The sequence below is a fragment of the Musca autumnalis genome, unplaced genomic scaffold (assembly GCF_047663935.1).
Source record: "Musca autumnalis isolate F117 unplaced genomic scaffold, ASM4766393v1 scaffold_1, whole genome shotgun sequence".
NCBI classification, from domain to species: Eukaryota; Metazoa; Arthropoda; class Insecta; order Diptera; family Muscidae; genus Musca; species Musca autumnalis.
Window position 1 is genome coordinate 63,392,417 of NW_027411644.1, and position 16,593 is coordinate 63,409,009.

The 16,593-nt window shown below is 34.7% G+C and overlaps 1 protein-coding gene across 1 annotated transcript in view; it reads left to right on the forward strand.

The window, feature by feature from the left end:
• Positions 1–16,593, forward strand: part of HisCl1 (Histamine-gated chloride channel subunit 1) — a 38,624-nt gene that overhangs the window by 14,172 nt on the left and 7,859 nt on the right. The gene's annotated exons all lie outside the window — the stretch shown is intronic.

Sequence of the window (16,593 nt, forward strand, 5' to 3'; positions counted from 1 at the left end):
TTCTAAACATTTTTAGGAGGATTCAATTACGACAATCAAACAACAACTTTGATACAAGTTCCAAAAAGATTCTCGAAAAGCCCTTAAACTGTACATAATAAAACAGTTTTAACTATTTGAAAGAAATACCCGGGATCGGTTGTCCCCAGTTCTAAAGACAGACGTACGGACATGGCAAGAGTAAATACCCCTAATCCCATGCCTCCAAATGAATGGCAATTTATCAAATTGTGTAATCATAATTTAATGTGCGGCCATGTAACTTTAAAACATATGCAACATATGAATGAAAAATAAACAGCTTTTTTCATGTGATTCGTTGATTGTGGCATTCGTTGATTGTGGCTTGTGGCATTCAAAACTGGCAGTGTATACTGCACTTTAAACCATGCTTCCCTAGATCGAGTTCCATTCTAGAGTAATATCCAGCCCAATCACGAATATTCCTGCGGAATTTTATACTCGTGGAATAGATTTTTCTCGAGAAAACATTCCTCTTATAATGAATAACGTGAGAAAAAGAATCATTGAATTTGGCAGCACTGAAGGGTCTTTTTCATATCTTGTGTGCCCTAATTGTTGAGAAAATGTTAAGTGTTTGTTATTTTAGACATACAGGCATGTCACAGATTCCGATCGGAATGGTTTCAAGTTTCATTTCGATCGTTTTTGTTTTAGCTTCTTCAGTAGTGAGATTCTCGAACTTTTCATTCATAACTTTGCGTTTTATGCCTGATTTAGACTATGCTGCATTTAGAAAATCCAGTGGATTTAAGTTGTCATTTTCATACAACATATGTCAAATAAAGCCAGATAATTGCTAAATTCAGCATAGTCTAATACCCTAGACAGACGGCAGAGTTAATTTGCATTAAAAATTCCTTAATTTGAATTAACTTTTTACCCTGACAGACGATAGTTTCTGCATTTATGAAACAGCTGTTTGTGTTGTTTGTTTGTACCCAGCAGAACATTTCATAAAGTTTTACAAAATTTCGCCAAAATATGCGAAACAAATAGACTTTCTACCGTTGACTTTTTCACCACGATAATGCAAAAATAAATGTAATTTATTCGCGATATTTTTGAGTCTTTTTAATATTAAAAAATGTCGCAAAACTCTAAAGGAACATTTGAAAAAGATATTATTTTCGATAGAATTGGTATGGTGGGTAATGAAATGCTTGTGAAAATAAAAATTTTAAAAATAGATTTGACAGAAGACGCGAAGAACGATTAGCTGCTATTCTATTCGAGAAAGAACACTACTTATTTGAAAGAAACGCGAAAATTTATGATTTGTTTTCCTTTTTTATTTTCTTAAACATGGAAATTTTAAAAAAGACAATTGATTTTCAATGCAAATTGTGTCTCAGAGCATGAATATGCTCTCTCTCCTACATGTATATGGGCTCTCTTTTACAGCATTGCCATATTGAAATACCTAAATACAGTTTAAATTTCCTTTGATTTTGTGCATTAAGAAAGTGGATAATGAATTAAGGCAATTAATGCAAATTAACGCTGCCGTCTGTCTGGGGTATAAATGAACTTTTAATTTAAACTCAAAAAATGTGTTAGAGAATCGCATTACCGATTTCGATCGATTTGGTGAATTCCTAAAGTCGTTTTATTTAGTATAAATATGGCAACATTAGAGGAATCAGAAGAAACAAATCATAAACATATGTGGCCTGTTCCCGTACTTTATAAAGTGGTAAAAGTCGTAAAAGTTGTAAAAGTCGTAAACGATTTTCATATAAATTTTGTGTACGGGAACGCAAAATGTGTAAAAGTGGTAAAAATTGTAAAAACTTTTTAGTTCTGGAACAGAGCTATGATTAGAAAACAGTGTAGAAGTGGGAATTGTGAAAATATTAGGCCTGTTCGATAACCCAAAAATTTGTATAAATTTGTACAAACTTTTACAAAATGCTGTTCGATAACAAACTTGTAAAGTAAAAGAGAGCGAATTGAGAGAGATTTGTGAGAGAATTTTGGATACGTTTGTTACTGAGAACTTACAATTTTTTGCAAGCTACAAGAAAATTCCTTGTAAGAATTTGCAAAACTGATCAGCTGATTTAATTTCGAATGTTTTTTGGCAGACTTTGCTATTCTTGGCAAAAAACATAAACATACATTTGGTTATTAAAATAATTACAAGATAAAAAGGGAAGAAATTACTAAATAAATTATGGAAAATGAGATGGTATGTAAAATAACCTATTTTGTAATTGTGAAGACTATTTTTTATTTTAAAGGTATCAAATCCCAGTAATAGCGGTCCATCCGTGGAGTAGGAGGAACACCATGTAGACGTCCCTGGAGAACAGACTAGATCTATTTTCCTTTTGTTATTAATATTTATATAATTTTCAGTGGAAAATCAAATAATTTTCGTTAACAAGCTTCAATTGTTAAATTAAATCTTTTCCGCCAAATGGAAACCAAATGGAGCAAAAACACAAATTTTAAAATTAGATTTTACTTATTTAAAGCAATTATCCCATCCACAATGCTTTAGAATCTAAAAAAAAAATTCCAATTGTAAAATCTTCTTGGTCAAAAATGTTAACATTTGAAGTTGTTTACATTGAACAGCTGATTAAAAGTCAGCTGATCAGACTTGCAAATTTTTGTCGGACAAATTTTCCCAGCAAAAATTGTCAAGTTCTCAGTCACATAACTGTCAAAAAATCTCTCTCAACTTGCTCTCTTTTGCTGGATAATTTTGCTATAGAACAGCATTCAGTAAAAATTTGTACGCATTTGTGGTTTATCGTATAGACCTATAGCATTGAAAAATATCTTGTATGAGTTTTTTAATTTTTTGTTCTCTTTAATCTTCGCTTTACTTTATCATTCGTAATGCCACACTGTTTAGTTTTTACAGCTAGTTAATTTTTGTTTGAAGAAAAAAGTGATTTTCACGAAAAAATATGAGGCTATACTTTGTTAATAACACTGTGCAACAAAATGGAGGTGAAAGTCTGGGGCACGGAAAATTCCTGTTGGGGAAGAAAGGCCTTCCTCGTTAAAGCAGAAACACAATGAAATACGCCGCTTTATCACGCTCAGTTTCATGTAAAAGACTAAAGGCAAAGTACTACCTAATTCAAATTAATTAAGCAGCATTTGAATTAGGTAGTACTTGGCCTTTAATCGTTTACATGAAACTGAGCGTGAAAAAGAGGCGTATTTCATTCTGTTCACACCTTTATGGCGTGATGAAGTTTTTGCTAGTGACGCTGTAAGGCATCAGGAATTAGCGTTATATCTTTGTTCACTATTGCTTTAGCTTATTTTTGAGATGACATGTCTTCAGTCGAATCGAATGAGGATTATTTTCGTAGAGCACTTCGACCTTCTAACTCGCTTCCTTCAATGTCCTTTTCGTCCTTTATTTTAAGAGCCGCTATAAAAGTACCACAATATGACGTTTTTCAGCTTCGAAATGTTCTGCAAAAATGTCGCTCAGAAAATTTTTAGGCATGGTCTCATTGATAGCTAATCGATTTTATTGCGTTTTCGTGTTCGTTTTGTGCAAAAAATGTTTAGGATTCTGAGCTAAATACGGAATCAATTCCACATTCGATCACGATTGGTTTCTGTGACATGCCTGATAATTAACAAATTTATGCTCTGTTCCAGAACCTGCAAGAAGCTACAATTTTTTAATACGATAACATTTTTTCCTTTATGTTATCGATAAAATAGTGAAAATTAGTATTCTTGTAGTAATGGAAGAGACCATTAATCAAATAAATTACACCTCAAAGATATTCAGAAGATGTTACTAATTATAAAAAACATAAACACTCTTGGTGTTGTTGTGCTCAATTGTGTCTTCGTGAATAATCAAATTGATTCAAGTGGAATTGGACTTTCGTTTAGCTAAAAACAAGCCATCATTCTGCGAACAATATAAAACTTTTTCTTGGTGAAAAGTATCAAAATAATCTCATATAAAGTGAATTCTAATTCAATTTTGTTCGGTGTTAAACATAAACGCAAGGAATTATTGCGCTGCGGCGCATAACCTTAAAGCATTGTAATGCTGAGGAGAATTTTTTTAACAAGAGCATCCTACCTCAACCTTTAAAACTTTTTAATCAAACGGACAAAAAATAAGTCGCATTAATTTAGTTAACTTATTGAAGTGAATTTTTTGGCCAATTCAACAAATTTGATACGAAAATTACTATCAATCATCCATCATTAATAACAGTGGAATCGTTTAAAGAAAAGTGCATAGCATAAAAAATTTGTCTTAAAATAAAAAGGCATATTCGTTCTAAGTATTTCACTGAAAAATTCAACATTCCTCGGAAATAAAAATCAGTAAAATTATTACATCATCTATTCAAACAAAAATCAAAGTGGAAGTTAAGCAACAACATTATTGGAAACTATAATTTGAGTGTATTCGCTTGGAAACAGCAAAAAATTTCCAAATTCCAGAAGTTACGGTAGTTAAATCCCGTTACTTTTTGTGGTTCATCAGTATATATCAGTGTATACATACAAGAGGACGCCATTAGAAAGAGACAGATATAACCGATATATGAGTTATGGAGGCGGGAGTAGGACCGCCGCCATTGCCGCAAAGAGAAAGAGCAGCAAAAATCAAGAGGGAGAATAAAGAACAAAAGAGGGATCGAAGTAATGTCAGACAAGAAGGAAATAAGCAAACAGCTGACAACGAAAACCTAAACAAAAAACAAGATCAAGGCAACAGCAAGGAAACAACGATGGATGTAAACAACTCAACCACAACAAACATGGAAGTAGCTGAGCAAGAATTCAACGTCACTCTAAGGGCAGACACCAACATCAACAACAGCCCCAGTGGCCATGTAAGTAAAGAATGGATCTCCTCAGTTAAGAGAAATGTAGTTTCCGATGGGTGCGTATATGATGATGATCACAAAGGGCCATATATAGTTTATGTGGACAAAATTTATCAAGAAGGCGTTGACCGCACCACAATAAATGTTGTAAACCTTTTAAGATTAATTGATAAGCTCAAAATAAGGGGTATCCTAGATGTTAGGGATGTCGGTTTTGACCGAGCAAGCACGCTTGCTAACATATTTGTAAGCAATACTGTAGTGGGATTCGCTGACGCTTTTTTTGGTTACCGACAAAAATCGTTAAAATTTAAATGCTTATAATTTCGGTAATTAACGAAATTTGTCGGTAAGTTAGCAACCAAAATAAAGTTGTCGCTAAGTCCTACCGATGGCAACAGTGTTGCCAACTTTTATTCATCCTTTTCATTCACAATTTTGCGTTTTAAGCCCAAAATATTTGCGCATTTGGACTCAAAGATAGGTATGGTTTTTGGTGTCCCTACGGACATACCTGAAAAAGAATTAATGGAGGTTATACAGTCGGATGTAAAATTCACCAAAATTTTAAGAGTCATTCAAGTGCTCCGAAATACCAAAGGAACTAAGATTTTACAATTATACCAAAAAGGAGGTCAGGGGCCTAATTCTCGCATACGTGATCGAGTTATTTCGATCGATATTTTCAGTATTTGGATTACGGCATCCGTTGTCGAATACACTTTCGAGTGGAATCTTGCGAGTTTTTGCCCGCCACACATCTGCTGTCGAAATGATTATTTTTGTGGCACAAAACGTACTTTAATGAAACATTTTGCAATAAAACTAATCAAAATCACATACTAAATACTTTTTGCAATAAAATGAGTAACAAAATAGACAATAACGCGATGTTTCTTAAAAATTAAAAATATATTTTCCAATGCCAGAATGCGATCTTTATATTTTTACATAGTGGAATTTATTTCAGGTCACAATTAATTTTAATATTTCACAGTTTTCTATTATTTTATAAAATGTTCATTTTTCATTTCATTTTACGAGAAACTTGCCGCACAACAACTTGTTTGTGTGTAATATTTTGTGTTTACCATATGATTCACCGTTCGATAACCGTATGTGTCGATAACTTTTTTAAATAATTTCGATCGTACAAGGGAATCCAAAAATTTCGATCGTTCGTAATTTGTCTTCGAACAAAAACTCGCTCGATAACGGATTCGAGAATTAGGCCCCAGACATTTCGTACCTTTTGGCCAGTGTTTTAAGTGCTATAGATTTAATCATTATGCGGACCATTGTAAACAAATACTTCCATCCTGTGACAAAAGTTTCACAACGCACAATAAAAACGACGAATGCGTCTCGCCTGTGATTTGTCCTAATTGCAAGGGGGATCACAAACCGTGGGATAAAAGGTGCCCAACTAGAGAAGTCGAGTACCAAGTCAGGCGGATGATGACTATCGAAAATCCATCCAGGCTAGAGGTTCGGGATAGACATGGCAAATATTTTGGTAATTGATACTCAATACTTGAAGATTAAGTACATAAAGAGTTTCCCACAATTACAACAAAAGGCCCAAAGAGAATCGAATCTTATAAGACATCAGTAGTGGGATTCTGTAACTCACTTTTGCTGTTACCGACAAAAATCGGTAAAATTAAATCTCAAAATTATGACTAAAAACATAAAGAAAAGTTGGCATCACTGTTTGTGTCGGTAGAGGCTAGCGACTACTTTTTATTCATCGTTAACTTACCGAAAAATTTCGTTAATTATCGAAATTATAAGCATTTTAATTTTATCGACAATTATCGATAACAGCAAAAATGAGTTAGTCTGTGTTTAGACACACAAATTTCTCGGGAAAGTAAATTGAGTTTTTGGGAGAGAGCGGAGAGGAAAGAGCTCCTCAATACTCTTTCCTACCCCCTATTGCCTAAAAACTGAATTTACTTTCCCGTGTGTCTAAACACGGACTTACAGAATCCCACTACAGAAGGTAGAAATACGGCGAATAATACAGAAGATGCTATGTAGTGGATGTTTTTAAAAAATCCCTTCTCAAAAGTAGTTAAACGTAATATAAACAGGGAAAGACAGCAGGAAAATGCTCGGAAGAACATGGAAGAATATAGACAGGCTTTAAATGATGGGGAAAATTACGAGTCACCTAATGGCAGTGCTTTACAGAGGGCCAATGACAAGATTGACAAAGTTGAAAGTTTGCTTAGCGCTTTGACCTCCAGTGTCAAAGATCTTGTAGCTGAAGAGGAAAAGGGCAACCTAAGTAGTGGAGAAGCTAAATTAATTAACCAACTTAAAAGTAAGCTGGCTGATGAAGTGATTAACATTGAAGTTTCGCTTGTTAGGGCAAGTAACAAGGAAGTAAATAAAGAAAAGAGTATTATACAGGAAGTAATATAGAATTTTTTTCTGTTTTTATAGTTTTATAGTTTATTTATTTTCAAATTTTATGTTAAAAGTTTTACAATATAACATACAAAGCATTAATAAAAACAAGACAAAGATTTACTTGAATTGTATCTTGAAAATGGGGGTTATGATGTTGCATTACTGACTGGAACTTGGGTCAAGGATGCAACATCAACCAACATTTGTAATTACAACTTCTACGGAAAAAGTAGCCTGAAATTTTCCCTTTTGAAGTTTGATCAAAGCGATGATGTAATTGGTATAACTACACTAAACTTGAAAAATAATCTTAATCTAGTTGTTGTTTACATTCCTCCTAACACCAGTGTCGATGTCTTTAAGAACATTTTAGTGGGTATATTTAAAAAGATCTTAACGTTTAATCTGCCGACTTTGCTGGTAGGGGATTTCAATGCAAAGTCAGTGTCTTGGGGTAATTCTACAACTAATCCTCAGGCGAGCCCAAATTCATCCTGAATGAAAATACTCAATCAGCTAAAGACTTGACCTTCATTAATAGTGCGGAGTTTAGATTGAACTGGAAAGTTTATAATGTTAAGGTTACTGGAAGTAATCATATGCCTATTACGATAGAGCTTGAGGGGAATTGTGTTCCACTCAATGATACCAAGGTCCTCCTAAAAAAGAAAATGTTCAAGTAATTAGCAAATCTCAACATTGGTGACAATCTTAATGAAATCTATGATGTATTTAGGAAAGTCAGGACAGAAAATGCTGTAGCTATTAACATCAACAGCAAGTACATTTCCAAAACCTGGTGGAATAATAACTTCCAAAGATTGTACAACAAAAGGACTGCGCAAAGGAAACTCTATGAGACCACAAAAAAAAAATGGAAAGATGTCCAAAAGTTGGCAGCTATTGAAAAAAAAACTATACAGACAAATCGCTAGACTCAGAAATAAAAACTTAAAGGAATTTCAAAATCAGTTGTCCGAAGAAACTCCGAACAAGGAAATGTGGAGAAGAATGAGGAATCTAAAAAATATCAAAAAATCAAGCCGGTTAACAACACATGGGATCAAGAGCAAAACGGTGAATTTCTAAATCACATTATTAGTTCGTCGCTGGTGGAAAGTCAACCAACGCCAGTATCTTTTGGAAATATAACCGGAACCAGACCCATTCTTGAGGTGGCTGACATGGAAAACTTTCTCAAGACTAGGAACTCGGATTCAGCTCCTGGACCAGACCAAAATTTATATACAATGATTGAAAATCTTAATCAACATGAACGCTTGAAATACTTTAAAATACTGCAGCAAGTGTGGACTGATGGGAAGTTTCCGGAGGAATGGAGAAATATACAGATTGCACCAGTTCCTAAAAGGGGGAAGGATTTGTTGAATGTCAAGAATTACAGACCTGTTGCATTGACGTGCACAGGACAAAAAATCTTAGAAGGTTCTCTAAAAGTAATCATTCAAAGTCATATTGAGGAGAAGCAAATAATACCCAAGAGATCATACGCTTTCTGCCCGGGTAAATCCACCACAAATTGCATAAATGATTTGGTGAATTCTGTTGAAGTACTTAGGAATGAGAAGTTTACGGTCTTAGGGGCGTGTATAGACATAGAAAAAGCCTTTGACAATGCTGACATTGGCAAACTCGCTTTGATTTGATTTTGGTTTTAATATGCATATCATTAGGTGGTTGTACGAGGGTATGGAGAGTCGTACGTTAATCTTAGGAAATAAAAGTACAACAATTAGAAATGGGATCCCTCATGGAAGTGGACTTAGTCCAGTCCTTTTCAATATTTATACTGCCGGTTTGCACCACTTAAACACAGACAGTTGGACTCTTTATCAATTTGCGGATGACTTTTTTTATTTTGTGTCATGGAAGAAGCTTCGATGAAGCTCAAACATTGATGCGAAACAAGATCATTGAATTTAAAAGGAAATGTGAACAACGTAGGCAGAATTTAAATATGGATAACGTTCATATTATGAACTTCAGCAAAAAACCTCAAAGCTTAGAAATAACTATTGATGGGAAAGAGATCAAACTAACAAATAAAATAAAATTTTTAGGTGTACACATAACAGGGTGCATGTAGATGAGACCACAACTGCTGTTAAAAGCAGTTCTGGCTTCATATGAATTTCTAGTGGATGTAAATTTGGTATCAAACCAAACCTCAAAGAGCCATACATTTCTATAAAGCATTTATAAGGCCAAAACTCGAATATGGTGCAGCATGTCTCTCCAACTTGACTAAAGAATCTGAACGTAAACTCACCTACTGTGTAAATGATAACTTGCGCAAGGCTTTAGGTTTAATAAGATCAACTCCAATACCCATAATCTATAACTTAGCTGCAGAGCTGCTAAAACCTATACCTAAAGCTGGTGAAAAGTGTTGCCTTTAATCTCACAATTGTTGATTCACTCAGAATAAACGCACAAATAAACACTAGTTGCTGGGTGGTATGGTGGAAATACATAGACATCTTTCTAGAGGTTGCTAACACATATCTCATGGGTTTCCCGTCGAGAAAAGTTAAAATGTTTGAAAACTTTTTTAATAATTCCGTTTCCAGGAAGGCTGAAGCCAACAATGACGTTATTAGACAGTTGTGGAATGAAAAAGTTGATAAGCTCTTGGAGGAGGGATTTGACATCTTCTTCACTGATGGCTCAGTGATTGAGGATGTCACTGGCGCAGCGTTCTATCATGTAGATTCAGACACCACCAAATCATTTTTCGTAGACAAAAGGTTTTGTTCAATGTCTGCTGAAATTTTAGCTTTTTGGCAAGTGGCACTTTATGCTGAAAACAGAAACATAAAAAAGTTGGCTATCCTCACGGATGGATTAAGCGGGCTGCAATCCATCAATAATAGGAAAAATAGGAATTATTTGATTGACAACTTTCTAAAAAAATAGACTGCGTTGTTGAGGATTCCGAAATACACTACATACCAAGTCACTCGAACATTGAACAACATGAAAAAGTGGAGAAGGCGGCTAAGAATGCGGAGTTGGTGGGGGTTTGTCTTTCGGCACATTGGCCGATAGGTGATGCTATAAATGTAGTCGCTAAAACAATTTCGAATGAATGAAGGAACCAGTATAGAGAGGAAGCCAATAATAGTAATTCCCATTTTTATAAAATATTTCCTAATACATCTAGAATACCCTGGTTTAAAAATACAAAATTTAGTTCAGAAAAGCAAAAATTAATTAACAGAATAATAAGCGGTCATTGTTTTTGTAAAGGCACTTTGGGAAAAATGAATGTGGTTGATAATGGACTTTGTGAGGAATATGAGGTAGACGAAACAGCCTCACACATAATTTTCAATTGTATGAAATACGACTGTTATGTTCTTACGGAGGTGGTCGATTGAATGAAAGACGATGTTTAAACATAACAATCAATTCATTTATTGAATAAAACTTTAAGTTGTTTTATGAGTTGAAATAAAGTATTAATTATGAAGAACAATGAAATGTGACGAAATATGTACAGATGAGATGTCTATTAATTGGTGGTTGCAAAGTAACTAACTGACTGTGTACTGACAATGAGTAGAGAGAGATAATAACTTAAAACTACTGATGCATGCAACACTGCTATGATGCTGCCAGATTGTTGCATTTTATGTGGTAGTACTAGGGTTACCTGTGGATGATTCTGGTTGATATGCTGTAGAATTTGTATACGGCAATTTAATGTTGAATTCTCGAAGTAATATGTCCAAAGGTGATAATTTGTTTGATGAAGCAGAAGTATCGCCTATTTTTGTTTGAAGTTGATCTGCATGTACCTTGATGCGACTTCCGTGTTTGGAATTATACTGACTTTCCTTTTTCTGATTTCTGTCCATAACTGATGAATATAGATTTTTATGAACGTTGAATACGTTGTGAGTTTTTCTTCTTGAAGATGCTTTTGCGGTCGCTCCTTCCTCTTCCCTTTTTTTGAGTGCTGTTTTGACTTGCCTATTTGGGCTGGGATGAAAGTGAGCATTGAGTACTTGATAAACATTGTTGAATGACTTTGTTCCTGTGAACTTGATCTGATGACGCCATTTTGCTATTGGAATATCCCATAGATTAAATTTATCAATCCAATCTATGCCTAGGACATTTAATGATTCCAAATTTGAAATGTAACAATCCACAATTTTTGATTTTCCTGCAACTGACACTTCTATTGGAAAAAGTTTTGCAAAAAATGTGAGTTTATTGCCACCTGCATCTTCGGCGGTGTCTTTTCTTTTCCACGTTGATTTAGAAATTATGGTAATGTCTGATGCCGTGTCCAACTGTAGTTTCACTTGCTTTGAATTAATACCCACTGTAGCATATTTTCTTGCCTGCTTGATTTTGACTGGATCTGTTGTAGATACTGTTTTTGTGCTGAATTTTGTTTTGTTGTTGTTAAAGTTCTGATGACTCACATTGTTCTGTTCTGAGTTTTGATCATGATTGGTTTTGCTTTGTTGAGGTTTGTTGTTGTTGTGATTTGGTTTGCTCTGCCTGTGCATGCTGTTGCAAAAACCATCTTTGTGAGCAATCTGTTGACACTTGGTACACTTGTGCTTGGAGTAGGGGCAATGTTTTGCATAATGCATATCTCCACAATACCAACATGCTGTTTTTGGTATCTTTTGTTTTTGTTGAGGCTTACCAATTTTGTTGCACTGTTTTTGACTTCCCTCAATTAGTGCTGTGTCACTTTTCAAATCCAAAATGCTTTGTGTTTCATCAACTAGCTTTTCTAGGTTGACTACTTCCTTACTTTCATTGAGATGCCTTAATAAACGGATTCTGATGTCACTGTCTTGTGATGATTTAAGACCAAGTATGAAAATTAAACACTTGAACTGGTCTATAGTTAAGTCATCCAGTTTAAAAAGGTTCACACTGAAGATTGACACGACTAGCGTATTCTTTAAAATCTTCATTTTCCATCTTTGTAATTTGGAGACACTTGTATCGTAGACTTACTTGTGTTTCTGTTCTGCCAAATAGTCTTGTAAGATGCTTGATTGTGTCTGCCAATGAAAGTTCTTGAGGTTGTTTTGGTAACACGAAATTCTTGAATCGTTCATGAATGTGATTGGACATTTTTCTCCACAAAAGTCCTACTTTGTCTGCATCGTCCAGTGCACTTGCTTCCCTTTCGAAGATGTGTTTGAAACGATTGTACCACGATTCAAATAATAAACCACTGTCAGGCTCATAGTGAAAATCCGTCATGGAATTAGCTAAAGATTCCATAAGGTGGGCTTTTGCCACTGATGATTCTCCACCTGGAACTGATGATGAAACTGCGTTTGCACCTTGTTGTCCAGCGATGATTTGTGTGAGTTTATTTAGTAATTCCTGTTGTTGCGCAAATTGTTCCTGCTGCTTTGCTATTTGCTCTTGCTGCTGTGCAAGTAATTTTACAATATTCGCTTGTTCCGACATGTCTAGATTTTTCTAGTGTCTGTGTTTTCAGCCGTTACAATTTTGTTAGAGACGCTGCCGTCGTATGTCTGTATGTGTGTGCTGCAAAAATGATGAAATTTCCCACGTTGCTATGGTGTGTGTGTTGAGCTGAAAGAAAATTGTTGTATATGTGAGACTGCAAACTGATGTTAGTGTGTGTTGATCGCTGAAGATTTCTTGATGAACTTGCGCCTGTGCCTTTTGATGTTTTCCTTGAAAATCTTCCTGCCACAACTTTTATTGTGTGCGATGTCTTGATGTTATTACGCAGCCTTGTTGAAAGTTCTGATGAAATTGTGAAATTCCTTTTGTTACTGAGTACTGTATTCAATTCACAATCCTCGTCGCCAAATTGTTAGCGAGAATGATACATCTTTGTTCCAAAATCCTCGTCGCCAAATTGTTAGCGAGAATGATACATCTTTGTTCCAAAATCCTCGTCGCCAAATTGTTATGTTCTTACGGAGGTGATCGATTGAATGAAAGACGATGTTTAAACATAACAATCAATTCATTTATTGAATAAAACTTTAAGTTGTTTTATGAGTTGAAATAAAGTATTAATTATGAAGAACAATGAAATGTGACGAAATATGTACAGATGAGATGTCTATTATTTGGTGGTTGCAAAGTAACTGACAATGAGTAGAGAGAGATAATAACTTAAAACTACTGATGCATGCAACACTGCTATGATGCTGCCAGATTGTTGCATTTTATGTGGTAGTACTAGGGTTACCCTAATAACGACAATATGAGGAGATCCTTCCAACCACTGAATAAGTTCTTTACAATCGAAGATCTCGTTGGCGCCAAAGTATTGGATTGTCTAAACATTGTGACAGAATTCTTGCAAAAGGCTAACATTGAGCTCTGATGAAGCGTTATGCCGAACAGGTATGACAACTACAATCATCCTCTGAAGAATATTCATTTTCATTGAACTGAATTTCATCATACTAACTACCTCATGATTAACAACAAGCATCTACCATGGATGAATTATCAATTTCCATTGAACTGCACCTCATCATACTATCTGAAGAACAACAACAATCATCTAAATATGGAAGAATAATCACATGTATTGAACTGAAGCTCATCAAACTAACCATCACATGAATAACAACAAGAATAATAATCTAGCACTGAATTTTGATCTCTCTTTTTGATTTATACCAAGGAATCACTCCGGATAAATAAACGTGTTCTTTATAGTAGAAGTTCACGTTGACGTTACTTGACCACAGGCCTACAACATCACATTAATTTACTATAGAAATCAACACATGAGGAAAAACAAACAAGAGGACAATAGACAATCGATCGTACTGCCACTATCATGAATATATTAAAAACGAGTGTTTTTAATTAAATAATGGCAAAATTTGAAAAAATATCAATTTTGAAATTCATATTGTTGTGCAACAATTTGGTATGTGCAAAATTCTCCCATCCCATCGTTGATGGGTACAAAAAGTGGAGAGTGACTGAGTTTGCAAACTAATAAAACTTTTTAAAATTTTTTCAATTTTTAACAAATTTCCAACCACAAGATAAAGATTTTAGTATAAACTCTCAACAAAAATATTTATTTCGCATATTTTGTACAAAGTTTGTGGGAATTACTAAGATTTTTTGTAAACTCCCTTCAGTTTTGCAAGGGAGATTTTTTGGAGGAAAAAACATGTTTGGGAGTGCTCATGATACCTACTTTTTCTCCATGGGATTTTTTCCCATGTGGATTCTTTGTTTGTGATAGGAAATGTTGGGGTCTTGGTTGGTAAAATGAGGAACACAAAATTTATATTTTTATACAAAAGAACACAATGTTTATTTAAGGAAGTAAAGACTCAGACTGAAGAAAATTTTCATAAATTTCTGTATATATGTTATAATATTGAAAACTCATATTTCAATGGTATGTAGTTAGAAATATTATTTATGTTTACAGTGAATGTTTTACAAGTGTCTACAACATCTCCCTTTTTTAAGTTAATCGATAAATCTAGCTGGCGGTCTACGATTGCGAGTTGGTCTTGAAATTGGTGGAGGTGATGGAGCTGTAGGTGTGCTAAAAGAATCAGTAATGGAAACAGCATCTGGTTGGTGTTCTATATTTTCGGCATTCTGAATTTGCTGTCGATTTGATGAATATTCATCGTGAATTACTTGTTCTATTTCTTGATGTGATTGCTGATCATTTTGAGTACAGGGCTTTATACCAAAAATCTCCATCATCATTTGAATAGAGCCTGCCGTTGAATCGGGAATACCTTTGTCTGTTCTTTGGATCAGCTGATTAATATGAGATCTAATGAGTTTTGTTTTCTGACCTTCATAAATGTAGACGTTGTAGTTAACTACGCCCACTCGTTCCACTATTGTTCCGGGTATCCACATTTGTTTCCCATTCCTATAAATTTGAGCATATACGAGATCATTTGCTTTGAAGCTTCTCCGCTTTGCTCCATGCTTTTTGTTGAACTGTTGTTCCATTTTGACATATCGTTGTTTGTCCTTCGTATCATTTTGTGGCTTTAATAAATCGAGTGTTGTTTTGATTTTACGATTTAGAAACAATTCTGCAGGAGATTTTGAATTTTCCTTTGGATTGGATTTATATGTTTGAAGGAATGTTTCCAGTATTGTATCACTATTTCCCTCATCCTTAAGTTTTTTAATGGCTCGTTTGAAAGTTCCAACGAATCTTTCTGCTTGTCCATTTGATTGGGGGTGATATGGAGCAGTTCTTATATGATTGATAACTCTTGATTTCATGAATTCCTGGAATTGATCACTGACAAATTGTGTGCCGTTGTCAGACACTAGTGTGTCACAGTATCCGTAGCGTGAAAACATTTCCGTTAATTTTGAAATCATTGTAGTAGTTGTAATGTTTGAGACTTTGACAATCTCAGGCCATTTTGAGTAAGCATCGACAATTACAAGATAGTATTGACCATTGCATGGTCCCGCTATATCGATGTGAATTCTTTCCATTGGTCTGGATGCCAATGGCCATGACTGTAGGGTGTGTTTGACAGGTTTGGTTGATGCAAGTGCACATTTCTGACAATTTCTTACAAAGATAGCGATATCTTCATCTATCCCTGGCCAGTAAACGTGACTTCTTGCGAGTGTCTTCATACGCTCTTTACCTGGGTGTCCACGATGTAGTTGCTTTAGTATTTGCGGTCTAAGACACTCAGGTATTACGATTCTATCGTTGAACATGATGCAATCTTGAATGACACACAAACTATCTCTTCTAGAGTGGTATTGAACTAAATCTGGTGATAATTTTGAATCCCATCCTCGTCGCCAATTTGTTGGGGTCTTGGTTGGTAAAATGAGGAACACACAATTTATATTTTTATACAAAAGAACACAATGTTTATTTAAGGAAGTAAAGACTCAGACTGAAGAAAATTTTCATAAATTTCTGTATATATGTTATAACATTGAAAACTCATATTTCAATGGTATGTAGTTATATTATGTTTACAGTGAATGTTTTACAAGTGTCTACAACAGGAAAGAAGGGAAAAGAGAATTTCCGCACGGAATTTTCATTCGTGTTTGGGCTGATCATGAAATTACTGTTGTGGGGAACTCGATCTAAGAATTCCTAAAGTTTCAATAAAACCACTTCAGCCTGACCTTCGACTAATTGCAGGTAGAAAATATTAATTATCAAAATTAATTTTTAATTAATAATTTTTGAAAATATTTTAACCGACTCCTGTTTTGTGTGACACATTTCTGGCCGTGATTAAGTCTCTACACCCTCTGCAGCCATGAGGCTGATGGTATAACGCCGCCATTC